Raw genomic sequence first — 21,071 nt, 5'->3', positions numbered from 1 at the left:
CTAATATAACAATCATACTATAGACCGAAGTGAACTTACACTTCTTGATAAACTGATAGATTTTTTGTAATGTGATTATGGTAAAATACTGAAATATTTATGTTAATTTATTTGCATTTGAATGCTTACATTTTTAATTGACAGAATCTTTGCATTCCATTACTAGAGTCATGAAGGCCAAATTAAAGAATGGCAGTCTAAAATACGCAGGAAAAGTAATTTCTTTTTTTTTTTTTTTTTTTTTTGAGACAGAGTTTTTCTCTGTCCCCCAGGCTGGAGTGCAGTGGCACGATCTCGGCTCACCACAACCTCCACCTCCTGGGTTCATGCCATCCTCCTGCCTCAGCCTCCCGAGTAGCTGGGACTACAGGCGCCCGCCAACACGCCCGGCTAATTTTTTGTATTTTTAGTAGAGACGGGGTTTCACCATGTTAGTCAGGATGGTCTCGATCTCCTGACCTCGTGATCCGCCCGCCTCGGCCTTCCAAAGTGCTGGGATTACAGGCTTGAGCCACCGCGCCCAGCCAGGAAAAGTAATTTCTAGAAACAAAAATAAAAATTCTTTTCAAGCCATGTTTGAATTAAATGACACTCCTGAGTCTGTCTACTCTTTTTTTTTTTTTTTTTTTTTTTTTGAGGCAGCATCTTGAACCCAGGAGGTGGAGGTTGCAGAGAGCCGAGATTGCGCCACTGCACTCCAGCATGAGCAACAAGAGCGAAACTGCATCTCAAAAAAATACATACATATATTTCTGGTAGCTGATTATCTAATGGTGGCAAAAAAAATTACACGAGTTCGGGAACATCATTAGACATAAATACAAAATACTATATGAATTATCAAATGTGATAAGCTAACTGAGAGGAAATGGGAAACAGGAAGATTCTCAGTAGAGGTAGTAATATGTGGAAGGGGCTTTAGAGGTCACCTAGTCTATTTTGCCCATTGTAATTATGTCAGTAGTCCCTGCAGGTGGTTTATCTAGAGGAGTATATATGGGGTTCTAATTCATGGTCTAGCATTGCACTGTTAAATAACCACTAATGACAAGTAGTTTTACATGCATTCACGTGAAATCTTTGTTTGTTTGAGATAGGGTCTGCCTCTGTCACCCAGGCTGCAGTGCAGTGGCAAGATCTTGGCTCACTGCAACTTCCGCCTCCTGGGCTCAAGTGATCCTCCCACCTCAGCCTCCCAAGTAGTTGGGCCCACAGGTGCACGCCAACACACCCAGCTAATTTTTGTAGAGGAAGGGTTTCACCGTGTTTCCCTGGTTGGCTTTGAACACCTGAGCTCAAACGATGCCTTGACCTTTCAAAGTGCTGGGATTACAGGTGTCAGCCACTGCACCTGGCCGAAATTTTTTGTTTAGAGACAAGGATTCCCTGTAAAGCTGCAGGGGCACAATCATGGCTCTCACTGCAGCCTCGAATTCCTGGGCTCAGTGATCCTCTTGTCCCAGCCACCTGAGTAGCTAGGACTACAGGTGCATGCCACCATGCCTCCTATTTTTTGTGTTTGTGTGGAGATGAAGTGTGTTGTCTAGGCTGGTCTCAAGTGATCCTTCAAGCCTCAAGTGATCCTTCAGCCTTAGCCTCCTAAACTGCTGAGATTACAGGCATAAGCTTTTTTGATAAAGGAAAAACGCATGAGCATTTCACATTGTAGAATCCAAAAACATGAAAGTTAATTTTTTCCTGTCAATTTACAGTTTTGTAAATGTACCCAGGTGAAGAGACTGGTCTGTTACTGTAGATAGAAAAGTACCAAAACAAAGTTTTAGGTTTGTTCAGTGTACTGTCGAGGCAAGTTTCTAAATGAGAGGGTCCAGGTTCTTGGTTAAGAAGGAACTTAGAATTAACAAAACAGTGACAAACATTTGTGGCAGCGCGCCTCAGAGGGGGCACCAGCTGCAGGGGTCTGCCCACAGACCCTGACCCTGCGACGGATGAGTGAAGTACACTGACACACAGATACTCGGTTTTGCCAGTCCAGCTGAGGGTGTCCCACTGCTTACAGACTCCCTGGAGAGTTCTGAAAACAGTTGCAACTAGGCCTCAGTCAGCTAGTGAGGCTTGCATTTATTCAGAAAGATTAACAAAGGCTTGAGTCAACACCATTAGAGCGTAATTGATATTGTGGACTTCCCAAGTAAAAAGCACTTAAGCATCCATGGTACATCCAAGATTAGTCTTAAGATCATATGAGTAAACAAACTAGGTAAACTACTCTGCCTTCCTTTATTACTACTTTAATTTGTTTAAAAGTAAAGATCAGGTTGCCTTCAACCATATCTATCACCGAAGCTATGCAAACTTCTTGGCCTTTCAAGAATTGTATCTGTCTCTGTAACTATCTTTAATGTTTTTCCCAACAGCCTGATTGAATCCCAACACATATTCAGAACTTAAGGCTAGAACAAGATGAGGAAGATATGGCAGCCCGTGATTTTAAGCAATCTAAGGAAACCCATGCTTGCAAATAATTCAAATGACGTGAGAGCTAATAAGATAAAATGTGGCCATGCACCAAGCCTTGACAGCAATATTTACTCTCATAACAATTCCTCTTTCCTCCTATATAAGAAGCATGGCAGCGACACTGTGCATAAATTAAGGCAAACTGTTTTTATGTGAAAATGTTAATGAGGTATATTCCTTTGGAATCATTAGTGTAAAGAGCTGGTTTTTGTTTTCCCATTGCCTAGGTCCTGACTTTAGTAGTGACTGATCCAGCTTTTCTAGTCTAACAACCCTCTCCCCCAAGTAATTCTTTCATGCCCTGCCCTTCAGCTTCATCTTTTACCACTTACTATTGGGTTTTGCCACCATTTATCATTCACTTATCTGTCCCTCTTCCTAAGTTACAAACGCTTCTGAAGCAAAAGGAAATGCATCACTGCAGAAAGTCTAGGACCTTTAGTGTTATTTGGTCATTTGCTTTTCATACACTGCAGCTTTTACTGTTTTGAACCTTCATTGCTATAGTAGGTATTGAAAAATACTGAACGACCAGAAGTGATTTGATTTCTCCCTCAACTGCTAAATAATCTTTTTTTTTTTTTTTTTTTTTTTGAGATGGAATTTTGCTCTTGTCGCCCAGGCTGGAGTGCAATGGCGTGATCTTTGCTCACTGCAACCACCGCCTCCCGGGTTCAAGTGATTTCTTCTGCCTCGGCCTCCTGAGGCGGGCAGATCACGAGGTCAGGAGATCGAGACCATCCTGGCTAACATGGTGAAACCACGTCTCTACTAAAAATACAAAAAATTAGCCGGGCGTGTTGGCAGGCGCCTGTAGTCCCAGGTACTCGGGAGGCTGAGGCAGGAGAATGGCGTGAACCCGGAGGCGGAGCTTGCAGTGAGCCGAGATCGCGCCACTGCACTCCAGCCTGGGGGACAGAGCAAGATTGCGTCTCAAAAAAAAAAAAAAAAAAAAAAAACAATTATTATTAGGCACCTTCTCTCCAGTTTATGACAGAATCCACCTTACCCCTGTTTTCGTAAGCAAACATATTCCATGCATCCCAATCTAGAAGACCCTCTGCCCCATGGCACTGTTTTCTAACTACATTCTACAGTTTCTTGAATGTTGCTCAGGTATTTTTTTTATCTGCTTTCTCTCTCGGGTCTGGAACATGGAGGAACAACACAAAAAATTTATCTTAGATCCTATCTCCTTTCCATTATACTATCAAGATTCCAGAAATAGTATTTTATATATGCCCTCCAAATTTCTTGAGTTTCACTCAACCTATTCCAGTTTGTACTTCACCATTCCTCTGATGGCAGGTTACAGCCTGTGTGAGAAACTGGGCATGTAAGAGGTGTAAAAGGAAAATAAATCTTGGGGACCCCAAATCACTAAGCAAAAGGGAAAAGTCTAGGTGGGAACTGCTTATGGCCAACCTGCCTCCCATTCTATTCAAAGTTACCCCACTGCTCACTGACATGGATGCATATCTGATTGCCTCCCTTCAAAAGGCTAATCAGAAACTCAAAAGAATGCAACCTTCATCTCTCACCTATCTGTGACCTGGAAGCCCCCTCCCAGCTTGGAGTCTTCCTGCCTTTGCTTCAAGTTGTCCCACTTTTCCAGACTGAACCAATGTACTTACATATGTTGATTGATGTCTCATGTCTCCCTAAAATGTATAAAACTAAGCTGTGCCCCAACCACCTTGGGCACATGTCAGGACTTCCCGAGGCTGTCATGGGCGCATGTCCTCAACCTTGGCAAAATAAACTTTCTAAATTAACTGAGACCTGTCTAAAATTTTCAGGATTCACAGAGGCTATTCCTTAGTTTGCCTTTTAGCACCATGTACATTTCCTGTCTTCTTGGGACTCTTACTTGGTGTCTAGGATATCACTTTTTCCTTGTTCCTGAAGTCTGTTTTTCCCAGTGTCTTGCTGGCTTTTCCCTGGGTGTTCATATTTATAAAAAGATGAAGGTAAATGGGGCAACATAACAGGACCTTGTGTCTACAAGAAAAAAAAAAAAAAGGCCGGGCAAGGTGGCATGTGCCTGTAGTCCTAGCTACTTGGAAGGCTGAGGCGGGAGGATCGCTGGAGGCAAGGAACTCAAAGCTGCTGCAGTGAGCTTTGTACCACCACCCTCCAGACTGGGCGACAGAGTGAGATCTTGTCTCTAAAAAGAGTAACAAAAATTTTTAAAAGATGTAGGTTTCATGCATGTCCGTGTGAAGAGAGTCCACCAACAGGCTTTGTGTGAGCAACAGGGCTGTTTATTTCACTTGGGTGCAAGTGGGCTGAGTTGGAAAAAAGTCAACAAAGGGAGATAGGGGTGGGGCAGTTTTATAGGATTTGGGTAGGTAGTGGAAAATTATAGTTAAAGGGGGTTCTCTTGCAGGCAGGGGCAGGGGTCACAAGGTGCTCGGTGGGGAGCCCCAGAGACTTATTATCCAGGAGAAGGAATGTCACAAGGTAATGTCATCAGTTAAGGCAGGAACTGGCCATTTTTACTTCTTTTGTGGTTCTGTTGCCTGAGGCCATCCGGATGTATACATGCAGGCTTGGGCTCAGAGGCCTGACATTCCTGTCTTCTCCTATTAGAAAATCAAAACAAAATAGTGGTGAAGTGTTGGGGTGGCAAAAATTTTGGGGGGTAGTATGTAGAGATAATGGGCGATGTTTCTCAGGGCTGCTTCGAGAGGGATTGGGGTGGTGTGGGAACCTAGAGTGGGAGAGATTAAACTGAAGAAATATTTTGGGGTAAGGGGTGATATTGTGGGGTTGTTAGAAGGAGCATTTATCATATAGAATGATTGGTGATGGCCTGGATGCGGTTTAGTATGAATTGAGAAACTAAATGGAAGACACAAGGTCCAAATAAGAGGAGAAAAAAGGTATTAAGGAGTAAGAATTGAGAAGACCTAGGACGTCCAGTTAGAGAATGTCCAAAGGGGTTCAACGTAATTATTTGCTTGGTTGGCGAGTTTTTGGGCTCTATCCTTGAGTTTTTTTTATGTTGTCACATACCAGGCCAGATCGATTTAGGTAAACAACACTCTTCATTTAGAAATATGCAGAGTCTTCCTTTTTCAGCAATGAGTAAGTCAAGGGCTATTCCTGTCTTTTTATATTAATAAGAAGAAAAACAAAATAGTAGTGAAGTGTTGGTGTTATGAGGAGAACAGGAAGCTGTTTGGTCCCATTTGCAAATTGAATTTTGGGAGTAAGGAAAACTAGTGTGCATGTGCCTGTCCAATTAGCAGGTAGACACATGTAGGTAGAGGAGCCACAGAGGAATGAGACCTTGTGCAAGGCAAAACTGGAAATGCAAAGTGAAAAGATGAGAAAGAGTACTAAAAGAGATGTCTTGTACCCAGACTCCTAGGGATCCAGCTAGGGCAGCAGCCATCAGAGGTTGTAATGGGGATTGATGGTGTAACTGCATAGAGGGGGAGGTTCGATTTTTATGGTGTATGAGAAAGCACCGAGTGCCTATGAGCAAACTTTCACTGTTATTTACAGGGCTGGGTATAAGATGTGGTTCAGGACTTGTGTTGGGTGCTAAGTGAGAAGCTGGGTTGAAATCGGGCCCATGGGCAATAGTTACTGTTGGAGTTTCAATAAAGAGTGAATAGAGCTGGAGGAGTCGAGGGGCAGACAGTAAATGTGAAAGGTATGAGCAGGATATTAATGCTTGAAGGTTGTGAGAACTGTTGAGGGTAAGTGGAGCATAGCTTGTGATTTTGAGGGCTTCCAGAGGTATTAAAGCGGCAGCTGCTGCCGCATGCAAACATGAGGGCCACCCTAGAATTGTGAGGTCAGGTTGTTTGGACAAAAAGGCTACAGGGCACAGTCCTGGTTCTTGTGTAAGAATTCCGACCACACAGTCCTGTACTTCAGCTGTGTGTAATGAAAAGGGTTGGGAAGAGTTAGGGAGAGCTAGTGTGGGAGCAGCTTCTAGGGCTGTCTTTAAAGAACGGAAAGAGGAGTGGGGAAAGGATTTAGGATCTATGGGGTCAGCTAGGTTTCCTTTGTGAGTTTATATAATGGTTTAGTCAGGATGGCAAAACCAGGTATCCAAAGGCGAAAGTACCTAACCATGCCTAGGAAGGAAAGGAGTTGTTGCTTTGTAGAAGGGATTGGGGTTTAGGAGATTAGCTGGACATGATTAGCAGGGTGAGCACGTGTGTTTTTATGAAGAATTAAGCCGAGATAGGTAATGGATGAAGAAGAAATTTGGGCTTTGGAGGGGGATATGCGATATTCCTTTGAGAACAGATGTTGGAGGAGCAGGAGGATGTCCTGTTGGGAAGATTTGTGGGAGGGGCTATCAAGTAGAAGGTCATCAAAATATTGAATAAGGTGAGAAGCAGATGGACAGAAAGAAAGTAAATCATGAGAAAGGGCTTGACTGAAGTAATGGGGGGCTGTCCTTGAAGCCTTGTGGCAGTACAGCCCAGATAAGTTGCTGAGGCTAATGGGTGTCAGGGTCAGTCCAAGTGGAAGTGAAGAGAGGCTGGGATGAAGGGTGCAAAGGAATAGTAAAGGAATCATGTTTGAGATCCAGAACAGAATAATGGGTTGTGGAGGTAGGTATTGAGCATAGGAGAGTATATGGGCTTGGCACCACTGGGTGGATAGGCAAGACAATTTGGTTGATAAGGCAAAGATCTTGGACTAGCCTGTAAGACTTGTCCGGTTTTTGGACAGGTAGGATAGGAGAGTTATAAGGAGAGTTTATAGGCTTTAAGAGGCCATGTTGTAACAGGCAGGTGATAACAGGCTTTAACTTTTTTAAAGCCTGCTGTGGGATGGGATATTGGCGTTGAGCAGGGTAAGGGTGATTAGGTTTTAATGGGATGGTAAGTGGTGCATGACCGGTCACTGAGGAGGGAGCAGAGGTATCCCATACTTGTGGATTAAGGTAGGGAGACACAAGGGGAGGATGCAAAGGAGGATTTGAACTGGGGAAAAGGGTGGCAATGAGGTGTGGCTGTAGCCCAGGAATAGTCAGGGAAGCAGATAATTTAGTTAAAATGTCTCAACCTAATAAGGGAGCTGGGCAGGTGGGGATAACTAAAAAGGAGTGCATAAAAGAATGTTGTCCAAGTTGGCACCAGAGTCGGGGAGTTTTAAGGGGTCTAGGAGCCTGGCTGTCAATACCCACAACAGTTATGGAGGCAAGGGAAACAGGCCCTTGAAAAGAAGGTAATGCGGAGTGGGTAGCCTCCGTATTGATGAAGAAGGGGATGGACTTACCCTCCACTGTAAGAGTTACCTAAAGCATCTGTGATGGTCTAGGAGGCTTCTGAGGCGATTGGGCAGTGTCAGTCTTCAGCCACTAAGCTGAGTGGGTCTGGGAAGGAGTCGGCCAAGGAACACTGGGTTTGAGCTCCAGGAGCTTTAGGAGCAGTGGCAATGTGAGTCAGACAGTCTGACCTCCAGTGGGGGCCCGCACAGACAGGGCACGGCTTAGGAGGAATCCCGGGCTGTGGGCATTCCAAGGCCCAGTGGCCAGGTTTTTGGCATTTGAAGCAAAGTCCACGAGGAGGTTTTGAAGGAGCCCCTGGGAACTGTGGCTTGGATGTTATGAAGTTTTTGTATGCTAGAGACGTGGTTGTGGGTTGTCTTACAGCAGAGGCAAATGGCTGTAACTCAGAGATGTGTTGTCACTTGGCTGCCTCTTCTCTATTATTGTACACCTTGAAGGCGAGGTTAATTAAGTCCTGTTGTGGGGTTGAGGGCTGGATCCAATTTTTGGAGTTTTTTTTTTAATGTTGGGAGCAGATAACATGCATATTGAGAATAAGATGGCCTTAGGGCTGGGCACGGTGGCTCACATCTGTAATACCAGCACTTTGGGAGGTCAATGTGGGCAGATCACCTGAGGTCAGGAGTTCGAGACCAGCCTGACCAACATGGAGAAACCCCATCTCTACTAAAAATACAAACTTAGCCAGGTGTGGTGGTGCCTGGCTGTAATCCCAGCTACTCAGGAGGCTGAGGCAGGAGAATTGCTTGAACCCAGGGGGCGGAGGTTGTGGTGAGCCGAGTCTGGGCACCCCAGTCTGGGCAAAAAGAGTGAAACTCCATCTCAAAAAAAAAAAAAAAAAAAAAAGATGGCCTTCTAGCCCTTCTGGGTCTAGGGCAGTAAAGCGTCTAAGAGTTGTTGCCAAACAGACCATGAACTGGGCTGGGTTTTTACATTTGATGAAAAAGAGCCTAAATGCTAACTGATTTGGGAGAGGTCAGATAAAGAAAAAGAAGCATTAACCTTGACTGTGCCTTCAGCTCCAGCCACCTCTTTAGGAGGAAATTGTTGGGCAGGTGAGGGAGGGCTAGTCATGAAACAAAACTGTAAGCCAGACCAGGTTTGAGGAGGGGAGGTGATAGAAGGATTATAGGGTGGGGGAGTGGAGGCTGAGGAAGAATTGGGACCTGGCTCGGCCTGGTGAGGAGCAGCCTGGGGAGAAGGGGAGAGGTCAGATGGTTCAGTAGAAAAGGAGGATTTAAAGGACACAGAGCTTGGGGTGGAGACTGAAGGAACACACAGGAGAGAAAGAAGAAAGATTTGGGACAAGTTGCATTGGGAGCAGAGACTAGGGAGGGACCACTGTGTAAAGGAATGCCTGGACATCAGGCACCTCAGACCATTTGCCCATTTTTCGACAAAAATTATCTAGATCTTGTAGGATGGAGAAATCGAAAGTGCCATTTTCTGGCTATTTGGGACCATTGTTGAGTTTGTACTGGGGCCAAGCAGGGTTGTAGAAGAAAATAAGGTGTTTCGGTTTTAGGTCAAGTGTAAGTTGAAAAGGTTTTAAGTTCTTGAGAACACAGGCTAAGGGAGAAAGGGGAATGGAGGGTGGAAGGTTGCCCATAGTGAAGGAGGCAAGTCCAGAGAAAAGAGAGGGTAGAGACTTGGAGTGGGTGGTGGTACTTGCCACCCAGGGGAGGAGGTACTTGCCACCAAGGTGAAGGATCAAGGCAGGCATCCCCGTGGTGATCAGACACCTCTGAAATGTGAGTGAATAATCAAGCAGGCGTCCCTGCAGTGATTAGACACCAAGGGAAAACTGTCTTCCTGAGTCCGTGACCAGTGCTGGAGTTTTGGGTCCACGGATAAAACGTGTCTCCTTTGTCTCTACTAGAGAGGAAAAAACTGGAATTGGAAGGACAGGGAGATTAAAGGGTAGTGAGAAGGCTGGAGAAAAGAGTGAAAAGGCCACTTACCCAATTTGAAATTGGTGAGATGTTCCTTGGGCTGGTTGATCTGAGGACCCAAGGTCATAGGTGGATCTCCTCATGCAGTGAGGGTGAGGACAGGGGACCGGTTTCCCGAAGGAATCTTCCTGTCCTGGGTCTTCAGCACCAAATGACACGTACGTCTGTGTGAAGAGAGTCCACCAACAGGCTTTGTGTGAGCAACAAGGCTGTTTATTTCACTTGGGTGCAAGTGGGTTGAGTCCAGAAAGAGAGTCAGCAAAGGGAGATGGGGTGGGGCAGTTTTATAGGATTTGGGTAGGTAGTGGAAAATTACAGTTAAAGGGGGTTGTCCTTTTGTGGGCAGGAGCGGGGGTCACAAGGTGTTTGGTGGGGAGTTCCAGAGACTTATTATCCAGGAGAAGGAATGTCACAAGGTAATGTCATCAGTTAAGGCAGGAACTGACCATTTTCACTTCTTTGGTGGTTCTTCAGTTGCCTCAGGCCATCCAGATGTAAACGTGCAGGCTTGGGCTCAGAGGCCTAATAGTAGGACATAAAGAAAATGAGAAGAAAATTATCTGAAGGCTGGTTATTCAAAGTTAGGGTTTGCTCTTTTTTAAAATCTTATTGCCTTTTTCTTGCAGGATTTTTTTTTTTTTTTTTTTTTGAAAAACAGAGTCTCACTGTGTCTCCCAGGCTGGAGTGCAGTGGTGCAAACTTGGCTCACTGCAACCTTTGCTTCTCAGGTTCAAGCCTCAGCCACCTGAGTAGCTGAGATTACAGGCCCACACCACCATGCCAGGCTAATTTTTGTATTTTTTTTTTTTTTTTTTTTTAGACGGAGTCTTGCTCTGTCGCCCAGGCTGGAGTGCAGTGGCACGATCTTGGCTCGCTGCAAGCTCCGCCTCCCGGGTTCACGCCATTCTCCTGCCTCAGCCTCCCGAGTAGCTGGGTCTACAGGCGCCCGCCACTACGCCCGGCTAATTTTTTGTATTTTTAGTAGAGATGGGGTTTCACCGTTTTAGCCAGGATGGTCTCGATCTCCTGACCTCGTGATCCGCCCGCCTCGGCCTCCCAAAGTGCTGGGATTACAGACGTGAGCCACCGCGCCTGGCCTAATTTTTGTATTTTTAATAGAGACGGGGTTTTACCATGTTGTCCAGGCTGGTCTTGTATTCCCAACCTCAAGTGATCCTCCTGCCTTGGCCTCCCAAAGTGCTGAGATTACAGGCATGAGCCACCGTGACCAGGCATTCATGAAAAGTTTTCATGACATTCTGTGGGGTGGGTGGACCATAATTTATTGTACCACATTTGTTTATTTATTTATTTATATTTATTTTTTGAGACATAGTTTTGCTCTTGTTGCCCACGCTGGAGTGCAATGGCGTGATCTTGGTTCACTGCAACCTCTACCTTCTAGGCTCAAGCAATTCTCCCGAGCAGCTGGAATTACAGGCATACGCCACCAGGCCTGGCTAACTTTTTTTGTATTTTTAGTAGAGACGGGGTTTCTCCATGTTGGTCAGGCTGGTCTCGAACTCCTGACCTCAGGTAAGCTGCCCACCTTGGCCTCCCAAAGTGCTGGAATTACAGGCATGAGCCACCGCACCCGGCCCATTGTACCATATTTGGTTTCCCAATTTTTTGCTATATGATATTCCATGAATATCTTTGCCCAAAATTTTTGTAGATTGTTTCTAAGAATAGTTCATCAGCATTTTAAGACATCCTACTAATATTAGCAGACTGCAATCAGATTGAAGTAGTTCACAAATATTGCAATAGTTCAATACTGAACTATTGTATGTATCAGGCACTGTTATGTATCAGGCACTCTTCTCAGCACTTGTAAAATGTATATGTGCTGCCGACAAGCACAAGCACGTGTAAATGAACAAACTAAAATCCCTACTCTTGTTAAAGTGGGGTAGGTGAAGAATTTTAAAAACATCTTTCTTCGTTCAACCTTCTCCTGCAACTTATCTTTCATTCTGCTAATGGAAAATATTACTTTTGTTCTTAAATATGAAGTTTTGTGTGTAAAAAGTATTAGAATCTGATGTTTTTGAACAGGGTTGGCAGGGGGTTGGGGGGGAGTGATTGGAGATTGATGCGATAGGAATGTGAAGGGATAGCTTGGGGTAGATTTTATTTTTTATTTTTATTTTTGTTTTTTGAGATGGAGTCTTGCTCTGTCTCCCAGGCTGGAGTGCAGTGGTGTGATGTCAGCTCACGGGTTCAAGCGATTCTCCTGCTGCAGCCTCCCGAGTAGCCGGGATTACAGGAGCACGCCACCACGCCCGGCTAATTTTTTGGTATTTTTAGTAGAGACGGGGTTTCACCATGTTGGTTAGGCTGGTCTCGAACTCCTGACCTCATGATCCGCCTGCTTCGGCCTCCCAAAGTGCTAGAATTACAGGCGTGAGCCACTGCGCCCGGCGGCTTGGGGGTGGATTTTTAAAGAAACTTTAGAAGAATGTAACTTGCCCAGATACCATGTACCGTTAATTTCATTTTTGGTTTTTTGAATACCCATGTTTGACATTTCTCCGTTCCCCTTGATTAAATAAGGTAGTATTCGTTTTTTAGTTTTAGCTTTTGGATATATGTGTGTGGTATGCTGCCTAATGAATTAGACATTGGTATTGTCTTTACCAAAACTGGACAAAGAGCAGGCAGATGCAAAAATCAAGTGACCCAGCAAACCAGACACATTTTCTGCTCTCAGCTAGCTTGCCACCTAGAAAGACTGGTTGTCAAAGTTGGAGTCCAAGAATTGCGGAGGATGTTTAAAAAGCAGTTTCTCAGGTTCTCGCCACCCACCAGAAGTTTTGATTGACTGGGTGGTCGGAGAGGGCAGATATATTTGCAATTTTAACAGCATTCTCTTGATTCTGATGCAGCTGATTCGCAAATAGGTACCCTACAGAAATGACAGGTGTTAAATTTAGGATGGCCATCGCTTGTATGCCGGGAGAAGCACACGCAGGGCCCAATTTATATAGGGGCTTTCGTTCTCAGCTCGAGCAGCCTCAGAACCCCGACAACCCACGCCAGCGCTCTGGGCGGATTCCGTCAGGTGGGGAAGGCCGGGTGGAACTCGGTTCTCCCCGCAATCGTTGCTCCAGGCCGGAGGCCCCGCCCCCTTCCTCCTGGCTCTTCCCCTCCCTCGTGGGCCGGCCGCCAACGACGCCAGAGCCGGAAATGACGACACCGGTGAGGGTTCTCGGGCGGGGCCTGGGACAGGCAGCTCCGAGGTCCGCGGTTTCACATCGGAAACAAAACAGCGGCTGGTCTGGAAGGAACCTGAGCTACGAGCGGCGGCGGCAGTGGCGGCGGCGGAGAAGCGTATGTGCGTGATGGCGAGTCCGGGGAAGGCAGGAAGACACCGCGGACACGGGCGGCCGCGGGCAGGGCCCGGCTCTTTGTCGCCGCCCGGGCCGCGGAGCCGGTGTCCTAAAAGATGAGGGGCGGGGCGCGGCCGGGTTGGGGCCAGGGAACCCCGTGTGGGAAACCAGGAGGGGCGGCCCGTTTCTCGGGCTTCGAGCGCGGCCGGGTGGAGAGAGATTCCGCGGAGCCTTGGTCCGGAAATGCGGTTTGCTCGAAGACGTCTCAGGGCGCAGGTGCCTTGGGCCGGCATTAGTAGCTGTCTGAACTGGAGTGGAGTAGGAGAAAGAGGAAGCGTCTTGGGCTGGGTCTGCTTGAGCAACTGGTGAAACTCCGCGCCTCACGCCCCGGGTGTGTCCTTGTCCAGGGGCGACGGGCACTCTGAGAGAAGTCCGCACGCCTCTCGTTCGAGGCGGAAGACGGGGTCTGATGCTTTCTTCTCTGTCGGGACTGTCTCGAGGCATGCATGTCCAGTGCCTTTTGTGTTTGCTGCTGCTTCCCTCTCAGATTCTTCTCACTGTTGTGGTCAGCTCTGCTTTAGGCACATTAATCTATAGTGGAGGCTGGGATGGGTGAGAGAATTGAGGTGACTTTTCCATAATTCAGGTGAGATGTGATTAGAGTTCGATCTGCGGTGGTGGCAGAGGCTTAGAAGAAACACGAACGGGACATGGGAACCAATTGAGGATCAGGGAATAAAGTGTGAAGTTGACTAGGAGGTTTTCAGTTTAGAACATGGCAGAGACATTCTCAGAAATAAGGAAGTTAGGAAGAAAGAACTGGTTTAGAGAGGAGGGCGAGGAAGTGGTTTGGAAGTACCACTTTGGAAGTGCCAGCAGGTGAAAATGTCCTGTGGACAGAACTGGAGCTGAAAACAGGAGTCAATTCCATAGATTTCCAGTTGATGTTGGAGCAGTGGAGAAGTCTAAGCTAAGGAAGGGGAAGAGGAGGCCAAGGCAAACACTTAGGAACACTTGTAACAGGGGGTGGAAGAAGAGCAAGGAGCCAGCTGAGGAGAATGAGTGTGGTTGGAGAACCATCACAGCGCAGGGTCGCCGGAGCTGAGGAAGGGAGGGAGGCTTCAGGAAGGAAAAGGTTGGCAGGGATTTTGAGTGTTAGGCCTGGCGTAGCAAAAGGAACAGAAGATTTAGAGCAGCACTAGCCAATAGAAATATAACGTGAGGCCCGACGCGATGGCTCACGCTTGTAATCCCAGCACTTTGGGAGGCCGCGGGGCGGATCCTTGAGCTCAGGAGTTCGAGACTAGCGTGGACAACACGGTGAAACCCAGTCTCTACAAAAAATTAGCTGGGCGTGGTGGTGCGCGCCTTTAGTCCCAGCTGCTCCCAAGCGAGGCTGAGGCAGGAGAATCACTTGAACCCGGGAGGAGGAGGTTGCAGTGAGCCAAGATTATGCCACTGCACTGCAGCCTGGGCAAAAGAGTGAGACTGTCTTAAAAAAAACAAAACAAAAAATCTTTTTTGTTTTTCTTTTGGAGAAAAGGCATACAAATTTATTAGCATGCAGACTGGGAAAACCACAAGGTGATTATCCCTATTTTAAATTTTCTAATAAACATACTATTATTTATTTATTTATTTATTTTTTGAGACGGAGTCTCGCTCTGTCGCCTAGGCTGGAGTGCAGTGGCGCGATCCCGGCTCACTGCAAGCTCCGCCTCCCGGGTTCACGCCATTTTCCTGCCTCAGCCTCCCCAGCAGCTGGGACTACAGGCGTCCGCCACCACCCCCGGCTAATTTTTTTGTATTTTTAGTAGAGACGGGGTTTCACAGTGTTAGCCAGTATGGTCTGGATCTCCCGACCTCGTGATCTGCCTGCCTCTGCCTCCCAGAGTGCTGGGATTACAGGCGTGAGCCACCGTGCCCAGCCAGCTATTTACTTTTTTAGAGATGGGAGCCTCACTATGTTGCCCAGGCTGGTCTTGAACTCCTGGAGTCAAGTGATCTTCCTGCCTTGGCCTCCCAGAGTGGTGGGATACAGGCACAAGCCACTATGCCTAGCCATAAACACATTTTTAAAGGTAAAAAGAGGCCGAGCACGGTGGCTTACCCCTGTAATCCCAGCACTTTGGGAGGCCGCGGCGGGCGGATCATGAGGTCAGGAGATCGAGACCATCCTGGCTAACACGGTGAAACCCCGTCTCTACTAAAAAATACAAAAAAAAAAATTTAGCCGGGCGTGATGGCGGGCGCCTGTAGTTCAAAAAAAAAAAAAAAAGTAAAAAGAGGCTGGGTGGCCGGGCGCGCCGGCTCACGCCTGTAATCCCAGCACTTTGGGAGGCCCAGGCGGTTGGATAACCAGGTCAGGAGATGGAGACCATCCTGGCTAACACAGTGAAACCCCGTCTCTACTAAAAGTACAAAAAATTAGCCAGACATGGTGCTGGGCGCGTGTAGTCCCAGCTACTGGGGAGGCTGAGGCAGGACAGTGGCGTGAACCCAGGAGGCAGAGCTTGCAGTGAGCCGAGATCACGCCACTGCACTCCAGCTTGGGCGACAGAGCGAGACTCCGTTTTTTTTTTTTCTTTTAAAAAAAAAAGACCGGGCACAGTGGCTCCCACCTGTAATCTGCCAGCACTTTGGGAGGTCGAGGCAGGTAGATCACCTGAGGTCAGAAGTTCGAGACCGGCCTCGCCAACATAGTGAGACCCTGTGTCTACTAAAAATACAAAAAATTAGCCGGGTGTGTTGGCGTGTACCTGTTATTCCAGCTACTCGGGAGGTGAGGCAGGAGAATCGCTTGAACCCAGAAGGTGGAGGTTGTAGTGAACCGAGATCATGCCACTGCACTCCAGACTGGGCTACAGAGCGAGACTCCATCAGAAAAAAAAAAGGGGGGGTTCAAAAGAAACACATGAAACCAATGTGAATAATTTATTTTAACACAATATACCTAACATATTTTTATTTCAGTGTCTAACCAGTATAAAAATTTACTTGTTTTTCCCTCTAGATAGTAAGCTCCTTAAGTAAACAGAAGTAATACCTGATTAATTAGAATTCCCAACCCTCATCACAGTGTGTGGTTATATAGAAGAAACCCAGGAAGTGTTTGTTGATTGAAGGGTATTAATACTCCTGCTTGGGTGACAGAGTGAGGAAAAAGGTATTAGTGTTGGCTTTTCACAACCCCTTGTACGGTTTCTTGTTTAAGTTGATCAAAGCAAAAGAAAGACTGCAGGCAATGCTAAATATAACAAGTGATTTACAAATTAATTAGACGTAAATAATCATTTTTCATTAAAAATTAGTTGTATTCTGTCCATTTCCACAGAGAATTTTAGACAATGATTTTGAATAATCATATCTCCCTTATAGAGTTATTGAAATTAACTTATTGAGAAAGATTCTTTATAATTATACAAAGGTATATAGGACCATAGTCTCATATCCAGAGTTCTGAAATCCAAAAACTAAAAGGTTTTTCTTTCTTTTTTTTTTTTTTTAGAATTTAGTTTATTTATTTACTTTTTTTTTATTTTTTGAGACAGAGTCTCGCTCTGTCGCCCAGGCTGGAGTGCAGTGGCGCGATCTCGGCTCACTGCAAGCTCCGCCTCCCGGGCTCACACTATTCTCCTGCCTCAGCCTCCCGAGTAGCTGGGACTACAGGCGCCCGCCACCACACCCAGCTAATTTTTTGTATTTTTAGTAGAGACGGGGTTTCACCATGTTAGCCAGGATGGTCTCCATCTCCTGACCTCGTGATCCACCCGCCTCGGCCTCCCAAAGTGCTGGGATTACAGGCTGCCCGGCAGGTTTTTCTTTTTTTTTCTTTTCTTTTCTTTTCTTTTCTTTTCTTTTCTTTTCTTTCTTTCTTTCTTTCTTTTTTTTTTTTTTTGAGACGAGTTTCCCTCTGTCGCCCAGGCTGGAGTGCAGTGGCACAATCTCAGCTCACTGCAACCTCCGCCTCCCAGGTTCAAGTGATTCTTCTGCCTCAGCCTCCCGAGTAGCTGGGACTACAGGCGTGTGCCACCACACTGGGCTAATTTTTGTATTTTTAGTAGAGACGGGGTATCACCATATTGGCCAGGCTGGTCTCGAACTCCTGACCTCGTGATCCACCTGCCTCAGCCTCCCAAAGTGCTGGGATTACAGGCGCGAGCCGCCGCACCTGGCCAAGGTTTTTCATAACTAATTTGACAGCAAAATTTGACCTATAGTCTTTATTTTTTTAATGTGATTTAAAACTATTCATTTGTTTCACTATAGCTTAATAATTTGTTTGCTTTTCTGTTTCTAAGACCCTGTAGGGGCGTTATATAACTTCTGGCATTTGCATAGTACCTTTACAAAATCCAAAAAAATGTGAATTCTAAACACATTTAGTCCTAAAAGTTACAGATAAGGGATTCTGAACTTGCAATTCTAAGTCTTTGTTCGTTTTTATTGCATTTTCTGAGCCAACATAACCATTATTTAAAAACAAGTTGCTATAGTAACTCTACATTACAGACCTCCCCCAAACTCAGCAGTTCAGAGCATGTATTCTCACTCAGGGCTCTGCTTCCTTGTAGGTAGGTCTGTGGATCAGTGGGGGCAGTTCTTATTTGTATGCCTTATTTTGGGGCCCAGGCTGAAGGAGCAGTGGCTATCCATGATAAGCTTTTCTCAAGGCACCAGCAAAAGTACAAGAAGTCAAGGCCAACTGCACAAGCATAGTTCAGATGTCTGCTTATGCCACATGTGCTAAGATTGCATTGACCAAAGCAAGTCATACGATCATGCCCAAAGACTTTGGAGTGGGTAGTAGACTGCAACCACCATGCAGCCAAGCAAACTACAGAGCCAAGCCTATAACATCACTGGAGAGAGGTGTATTCCTCCCTTGGCCAGGCTGGGGGAGGGAGTGAATATTGGCTGAATAATAATCTAATCTACCACAGATGGTTAACAGAGGTGGAGTGGGATGGAAGGAGAAAAAAAAAAATCACCAAATGGGGTGTATCACTACCCTTGCTCTTTTTAGCGTCTACTGCTTTCACAAAGCCTTTTATAGGACTGGAGAAATGATTTGCTCCTAGTCTCTTAAAAACCAGAGGAGTCTTTTGAGGATGTATTCCTAAAATTTTTAAATTAGTTTAAAAACTTTTTTTATTAATTTCAATTATAGGCTGAGCACAGTGGCTCACGCCTGTAATCCCAGCTAAGGTGGTGGATCACCTGAGGTCAGGAGTTCGAGACCAGCCTGGCCAACATGCTGAAACCCCCATCTCTAGTAAAAATACAAAAATTAGCTGGGCATGGTGGTGGGCGTCTGTAATCCTAGCTACTCAGGAGGCTGAGGCAGGAGAATTGCTTGAACCCAGGAGGTGGAGGTTGCAGTGAGCTATGATCGCGGCATTGCATTCCAGCCTGGGTGACAAGAGCGAAACTACATCTCAATAATAATAATAATTTCAATTATAGGTTGGAATTTAGAGTTCAGTTACATTTACTATTGGATGTGAACCTTTAAAAACTCAAGTAGAGGCTTTTCAGCCCGTTCATAACATCAGAAGTTTGGCCACCTGTCCTGGGAGAAGCTTTCAAAGTAACACTAAGGCTGATTAAATACTTTTGTAAAATAAAGAATAAATCATAAGCTCATTGGCACTTGAAAACTTAGCATTGCAATGCAGATGCAGCAGAAAATACTTGTAGCAGTTTTCTCAGTGAAAGAGAAACTAGTCAAGTAGCTTAGAGACATTAAAACAAGCCACAAGCCCTTTGTGCTAGAGGTCATGGTTAAAAGTCTTCTGAAGATGTTTTTCCACAGTACAAATTTTGTTTATATTTATGTCTGAGAGTGAAAAAAGAAAATGCTATCAATAAGTAACCATGTTCTGTAGGAGTCTGAGGTTTTGTTGTTACATTGGGATGTAGTGCGAGAAAAAAGCGTATTAACAGTTTTCTGTTGGTACTTTCTTGAATTACATTTTTAATAAACTTATTTTGAGATTCTAAACATTGCTCCTGTGATAATTTCTGAAGTGCTGATGGGTAGAAGGTTTTCTGGTTAGACTTCTGTTCAGCACATCTGAGCTTTGAGATTATTTGTAGTTCTCCTGGGGCTTTTTAAATCTCTTTGTATATAATAGATAAATTCTAGTTTCCCATCAGAGAATGATTTCTTTTTCCTTTTGTCTGATTGAGCAAGTGTCTTGAGATTAAGAAAATGGATGTCAGTGAATTCAAGTGTGCTCTGTCAGTTTGCAGCAGGTGATCAGAGAGCAAAAACACCAAAGTAGATTCTGTCCCTACTCCCACCTACTCCTCAATTCAGGTCCCATGAAAGATCCTTAGATCCGAGTAACCGTTTGTTGTTGTTTTTGTTGTTCACAGGGCTAAGAATGTTCACGGCTAAGAATGTTAAAAAGTCTCCTAGTGTCTTTTGCCATGCCGCCTGAACAGTGGGGTCATTGACCGCCATGCAATCCTCAATTGTTTTCAGCTGTTCCTGGACCAAAATCAAATCTAGCTTTGCCTGCCCCTTTCTTTGTACCAGTAGCGCTTGTTTGTTCACCAGGCCTGACTGAAGACCTAGCCCTGTTGCCTGCCTCTGCTTCCTACCGAGCGCCCCGTAAAGAGCAGCTCTCCCAGGGAGGCTCAGCTTGTAGCATTGTGATCTTTGGAAGCATCAAGGGAGGCACAAGATTTCTCTGGGTGAACTGGAAAAGACTTGGGCTGGGCATCAGAAGACTTGGGTTCTGGAACTGGCATTGTTTACACTAGCTCCGTAACTCTGTGCAGGCAAAATCTTTCACCTTTTCTGCGTTTTTTTTTTTACATGTCAGTACAGATTCCTTTCCTCATGAGGTTTCTTTAAGACTCAAATGGAAGAATAGATGTGAAAAGAACTTTGAAGATAGTAGTGGAAAATGCTAAAGTGACTGCTGTATTATTGATGATTTTTACGGGATTTGTCTGAGAAAGCTCCAGTATGACCAGTTTGTACCAGCTTGTATGGTTTCTTGTAATAACTGAACAGATCCTATTAGCATAGGGTGATGCCTAAGTGTCTTCCCTCCGGGATAGCGTCCTCCGTGCACATGCTGAAGAGTTGTCTTTCTTGACGTAGGCCAGAGGCATTGATGTGCAGCAGGTTTCTTTAGTCATCAACTATGACCTTCCCACCAACAGAGAAAACTATATCCACAGAATCGGTCGAGGTGGACGGTTTGGCCGTAAAGGTGTGGCTATTAACATGGTGACAGAAGAAGACAAGAGGTCTCTTCGAGACATTGAGACCTTCTACAACACCTCCATTGAGGAAATGCCCCTCAATGTTGCTGACCTCATCTGAGGGGCTGTCCTGCCACCCAGCCCCAGCCAGGGCTCAATCTGGGGGCTGAGGAGCAGCAGGAGGGGGAGGGAAGGGAGCCAAGGGATGGACATCTTATCATTTTTTTTTCTTTGAATAAATGTCACTTTTTGAGGCAAAAAAAAAAAAGGGAAACTACTTCTTTTAAAATGACCAGTGGCTGCAGTGGCTCAGGCCTGTAATCCTGACTAGTTGGGAGACTGAGGTGGTAGGGTTGCTTGAGGCCAGGCAAGACCAGCCTGGGCGGTACAGCAAGACCCTTTCTTTAAATAAAAAACTAGCCAGCCATGTAGTCCTACCTGCTTGGGAAGCTGAGGTGGGAGGATTGACTGAGGCCAGGAGTTCAAGGCTGCAGTGAGCTATGATTGCCACTGTACTCCAGCCTGGGTGACAGAGTGAGACCTTGTCTCTTAAAAAAAAAAAAAAAAAAGAAAAAAGATTTGCATTATAGCTTATCCTTTTTTTTTTTTTTTTTTTTTTGAGATGGAGTCTCACTCTGTCGCCCAGGCAGGAATGCAGTGGTGTAATCTCGGCTCACTGCAACCTCTGCCTCCAGGGTTCAAGTGATTCTCCTGCCTCAGCCTCCCGAGTAGCTGGGACTACAAGTGCGTGTCACCATGCCCGGCTAATTTTTGTATTTTTTAGTAGAGATCGGGTTTCACCATACTGGCCAGGCTGGTCTG

At 45.7% G+C, this 21,071-nt stretch overlaps 1 protein-coding gene across 6 annotated transcripts in view; it reads left to right on the top strand.

The window, feature by feature from the left end:
• The first annotated feature begins 12,872 nt into the window (after nucleotides 1–12,872).
• Nucleotides 12,873–21,071, top strand: part of PSEN1 (presenilin 1) — a 90,490-nt gene continuing 82,291 nt past the window's right edge. The window contains exon 1 of one of the 6 annotated variants that reach the window (XM_055288905.2): nucleotides 12,873–13,029. The gene's annotated coding sequence lies outside the window, so the exon portion shown is untranslated. Of the gene's footprint in view, nucleotides 13,034–13,083; nucleotides 13,420–21,071 lie in introns of those variants that run through there. The other 5 variants (XM_055288904.2, XM_063644294.1, XM_055288906.2 and 2 more) reach the window with 5 other exon arrangements.

The sequence above is a fragment of the Symphalangus syndactylus genome, chromosome 8, assembly GCF_028878055.3.
Source record: "Symphalangus syndactylus isolate Jambi chromosome 8, NHGRI_mSymSyn1-v2.1_pri, whole genome shotgun sequence".
Classification (NCBI taxonomy): Eukaryota; Metazoa; Chordata; class Mammalia; order Primates; family Hylobatidae; genus Symphalangus; species Symphalangus syndactylus.
The sequence above is the reverse complement of the archived record's forward strand: the minus strand, read 5'-3'. Positions and strand labels throughout refer to the sequence as shown.